Raw genomic sequence first — 4414 nt, forward strand, 5'->3', positions numbered from 1 at the left:
TTTAAAATAAGTTTGAATACGTGTTTTATATCCTTGAGAAGGACACTAGCAGATTATTTACGATGTGGACCACGTTTTAATTTATTGCTTCTCGTTGGAGTGTCCTTGAGTTCAATCTGATCTGCCATTATTAAGATTGAAAATTGTGGTTATGGGGACCTGTTTTGATTTTTGAATGAATGTGGATATAAATTCACAAGGAGACTTTTAAGCATGTTGCTAATTCAAGCCTCCAAAGCCTTAATTATTGATAGGGAAAGTATGAGGAACCAATGAAATATTTGTACAATGTGCACAATAGAGATTTATGGAGTATTAGAGATATAATAATTAATGTTACCTTTTTCCATCAGCTGAAGTTTCTGGAATGAGTGGTATCATGATATGGTATTAGAGCTCTAGATTCGAAAGCTTTCGATTCTTGGTGAATCCCAAAATTAATTTAAGCTTTTGAAAAGATGTTTAGTATCCAATAGTCCATTGTCTCCCTATTGGAATCCTGATTGATAATATTACGGGACTAGAAAAAATAATAGTGATTTGAGACTAAATATAAGATTTATCATTTTAATATTTAGTCTTAATTCAATTTAAATTTTATATTATTTTTATTAGTTTTATCAAACATTATACAAATAATAAAATTTTATTAATTTTTCATCAAAATAATATCATCAGTCTAAAATGAGGTTAGCTTTAATACAAATTTTAACTTTAAATCAATTCATTTATCATAAATATCAAAATTGTCACTTTAAAAACATTCGATTAAAATTTGTTCCTACAACCCTTGAGAATGTTCTCTTTTAAGTTTATATATTCTCGTTTAACTAATAAAGTTAGAATTTGTAGAGTTAAAAGAAAACAATTCAACAGCAACTACACAAAATTTTGTTAAAAGAGCAACAAATTCAGTTATGAATAAGTTATTTTATCATATATAAAAAAATTAACTATCTTATATTTTAAAGATACATTTTAAGAATATACTAATAAGTCTTTTTGAATTTTTATATATTTAATATATTAAAAATATCAAAATAAATAAATAATTTTTAGTAGGACAAATTACTAAAATTGTTCAAAAAATTAATGTTAAAAATAGCACATTTCTGATGCTTTTCCAAGTACATAAATTTGGTAACCGCGTTGGCGCATGTTTATCTACCTACTAAGATAGTATAAGTATATATTGAAATAAAAATATTTACAAGTTTGAATGTTAGTTACAATCTCGCAATCAATGAATGCCGATATAAAATTATAAATTGACAAGGAGACTTTTCAGTAATAAAGTATTATATCAAATAAAAAATTTTATTTTCGATTTCTACTAATAGTTGAAAAGAAAATTTCTACAAAGTAGGTTTTTTCAAAAATTTTACAGAAGACTTGCAATCTTTTGGTGAAAATTAAGTAGTGGATAGAAACTCTTAAGTGTTGGATGTGTGAGTGTGTAGTGTGAGTGAATTTGTGATGTAATACTTAATATTAGAAGCCGTCCAATCTTTCTGAACGAAAAAAATAAAGAAATACAAATATTTTCCGATTATCTCCTAATAGTACATATTTCAAAAAATATTGTCTTTTGATGAATATTCTTTTTCATATAATGAATTATTCAATTCTATTTATACTTCTAATGTAACTAACTTCAATCCTGAGTCTGCATCCATATGTCCATCTTTACATTTATCTTCTCATGATTTGTCTAAGGGCCGTTTGAAAAATTTTAGAAGTAACTTTTTTTAACTTTTGATTTATGAAAAGTAGTAGTATTAATTATTGGTGTAATTTTTAAAACCAAATTGTAACTTTCTAGGAAGCTATTTAGGAGCTTATAGAGAAGTAAAAAAAATGACTTTTCTCATAATACTTCTACTTTTCTTCACATTTCTATAAAATAAGCACTTTTAGAGTTAAAAATCCAAACACAAAATAACTTATTTATAAGTTACTTTTGACATAGTCATTTATTGTTTAAGTTATTTTATTAAAAGTAGCTTAATTAAGTTGGTTACCTAAACTGGGCTAAGTCAAATAGGAATCAACTTGTTCAACGAGTTTCAAAATTAATATATCAATTGGCCGCACCTAATTCAGGCCTTGAGGTTAAGGATGGCAATACCATCTGAACTCGCGGTATCTATCCTGCCTTTTAGCAGGGATGGGGTCGGGTTTAAATAATATCCGCTCTTATCCACTCATATTTAAATTTTTGCTTTAATTTATATTATCCATATAATAATGGTTATATAAATTTTGAAATTTAATTTTATTTATTAAACTTTAATAATTATAGAGACGGGTAGGAACGAGATGAGTTCTATTCGAGTTGTTGTACAGCAAGACGGGATCGGATAGAGTAAAACGCTCCCCCTACCCACCCTGTTGCCACCCTACTTGAGGTGCACCTACCTGAGCATCCTACATCCTCTTCAAATGCTCCATCTAATCAACATCTCCCAATTCAGCCTAAAACCAAATATCCGAATGCTGACCCGAGTCAAAACAGGTAGTGCTAAGTGAAAGACCTTCACAACATATATAGGTAACTAATTTAGAACAATCTCTCAAGGATGCCTTTGCTACAATAGCCATTCCTCATTGGTTTAAAGTTGTACAAGAGGAATATAATACTCTTATAAGAACAAAGACTTAGACAACCACCACCAAATTCAAAGATTATTGGTTGTAAGTGGGTGTTTTCTATAAAGAGACATCCTGATGCCACAATTTTAAAATACAAATTGGATAATGGTTCGCATGAGAGTTGGGTCTTTTATTTTATCCGTCTCACTTTTGGAAAAGAATTATTTTCTAAAAAGTAAGACAAATTATATAATAAAATAACTTGCATCTAATATTATTCAAATATAACTTTTGAACAAAGGTTACATTTCAGTACTAATTAAATTGTATGTAACCTGTAAAAAGGTTAATACAAATTATTCAAATGCACATAATCCATGAAAGGTTGAAACAAATTATTAGGATGCACAATTTGTTCTTACTTTTTCAAGCATGTAACAAATTTTCTTAAGTTCTCTCTAGATGCACCTCCTTCTTCATTGTTGCTCTTCAACTTCTCCTTTAACTCAAGAGACCTTGATTTGATATTCTCATCACCAAGAAGTTGCTCTACTTTGACTTTTATCTCTCCATGTGAAATCAGTCCATTTTCATCACCCTCAAGTCCCAACCCAACTTTCAAGTCATCACAAATGTATAATTTGTTATAAAACTGATCCAAAAAATATGGCCAACACAAGAATGGCACCCCATTAGACAAAGCTTCAATAGTAGAATTCCAACCGCAATGACTAACAAAACAAGCAATAGCAGGGTGGCTTAGTACTTTTTGTTGAGGCACCCATCTAACCATCTTACCTCGACTCCCAGCCTTGAGCTCATATTTGAAATCTTGACGCATAACCAAAAGAAAGGGTTTGTTTGTGAGGTCAAGACCAAGAGCAAGTTCTACAAATTGTTTTTCATTGAAACGAGTGGTGCTTCCAAAGGCAACATAAAGAACAGAGGCAGTTGAGTGGTTATCAAGCCAACTCATACAAGAGAGATCTTCTTCTAAGAATGATGTTGTGCTATCTTCATTGTTATTACTTTTCAATAATGGCCCAATGGGGAGTAGCTTTGGGAAACAAGACAATGCTGCATGTTCAAGTTCATTTGTGGTGTTGCAAAAGCACCAATCTGTGGAATATTGAGTTTTTCTGATGCTCAACAAATATTGAAACGTCTTCCTCTGGGTTTCTAAGTCTGGGAAATTTGTCCACCAAATTAATCCTGTGTCCATTTCACGAATACTAGGTGATAACTGAAAACTCCTTTTTGCGGTTGGAAACCCTGATGAATTTCCAGATAAAATAAAACATGAAAGTTAATTATGCGTGGTTCGTTAATGAACGGAGTTTCATAAAGAATGTTGTACCAAGTAAATAAATCAAGTTGGCCATGGTGAAACATGTTATAAAACATTGACTCTTTCGATTCATTTCAAAATAAAGAATTTCTATTTACCATTATAAGTAAAAAAATTAAACTAGTTATTATATATTTGTATATATCCATATGAATTATTTTATATATTTTTTATTAAAATAATTAATCACAAAAATAAATTTTAAAAACATTATTGATGTACTTATTATATATATATACTAGATATAAGATGTAATAAGTACAATAAAAAGTTTTAAACTTTATAAAAATATAATGTTATTTTTTTTTTTAAATTAAAAGTGAGACTTGAGACCATTTGAATTACAGCTTGTTGTCAAAATACAATGTTATTTATAAATTGTCTTTGACACATGTTAAATTGTGGTGGCTTCCCATAAATTATACACTCTTTGTTATAAGTTAAATCATGGCAGCTTAGCATCATTTAGTTGAA

The 4414-nt window shown here is 29.2% G+C and overlaps 1 pseudogene; it reads right to left on the reverse strand.

Annotated features, from left to right (window-relative positions):
- Positions 1-2965: 2965 nt before the first annotated feature.
- The window catches only part of LOC107471286 (UDP-glycosyltransferase 83A1-like), a 5668-nt pseudogene continuing 4219 nt past the window's right edge, over positions 2966-4414 (reverse strand).

Source organism: Arachis duranensis, chromosome 10, assembly GCF_000817695.3.
Source record: "Arachis duranensis cultivar V14167 chromosome 10, aradu.V14167.gnm2.J7QH, whole genome shotgun sequence".
NCBI classification, from domain to species: domain Eukaryota; kingdom Viridiplantae; phylum Streptophyta; class Magnoliopsida; order Fabales; family Fabaceae; genus Arachis; species Arachis duranensis.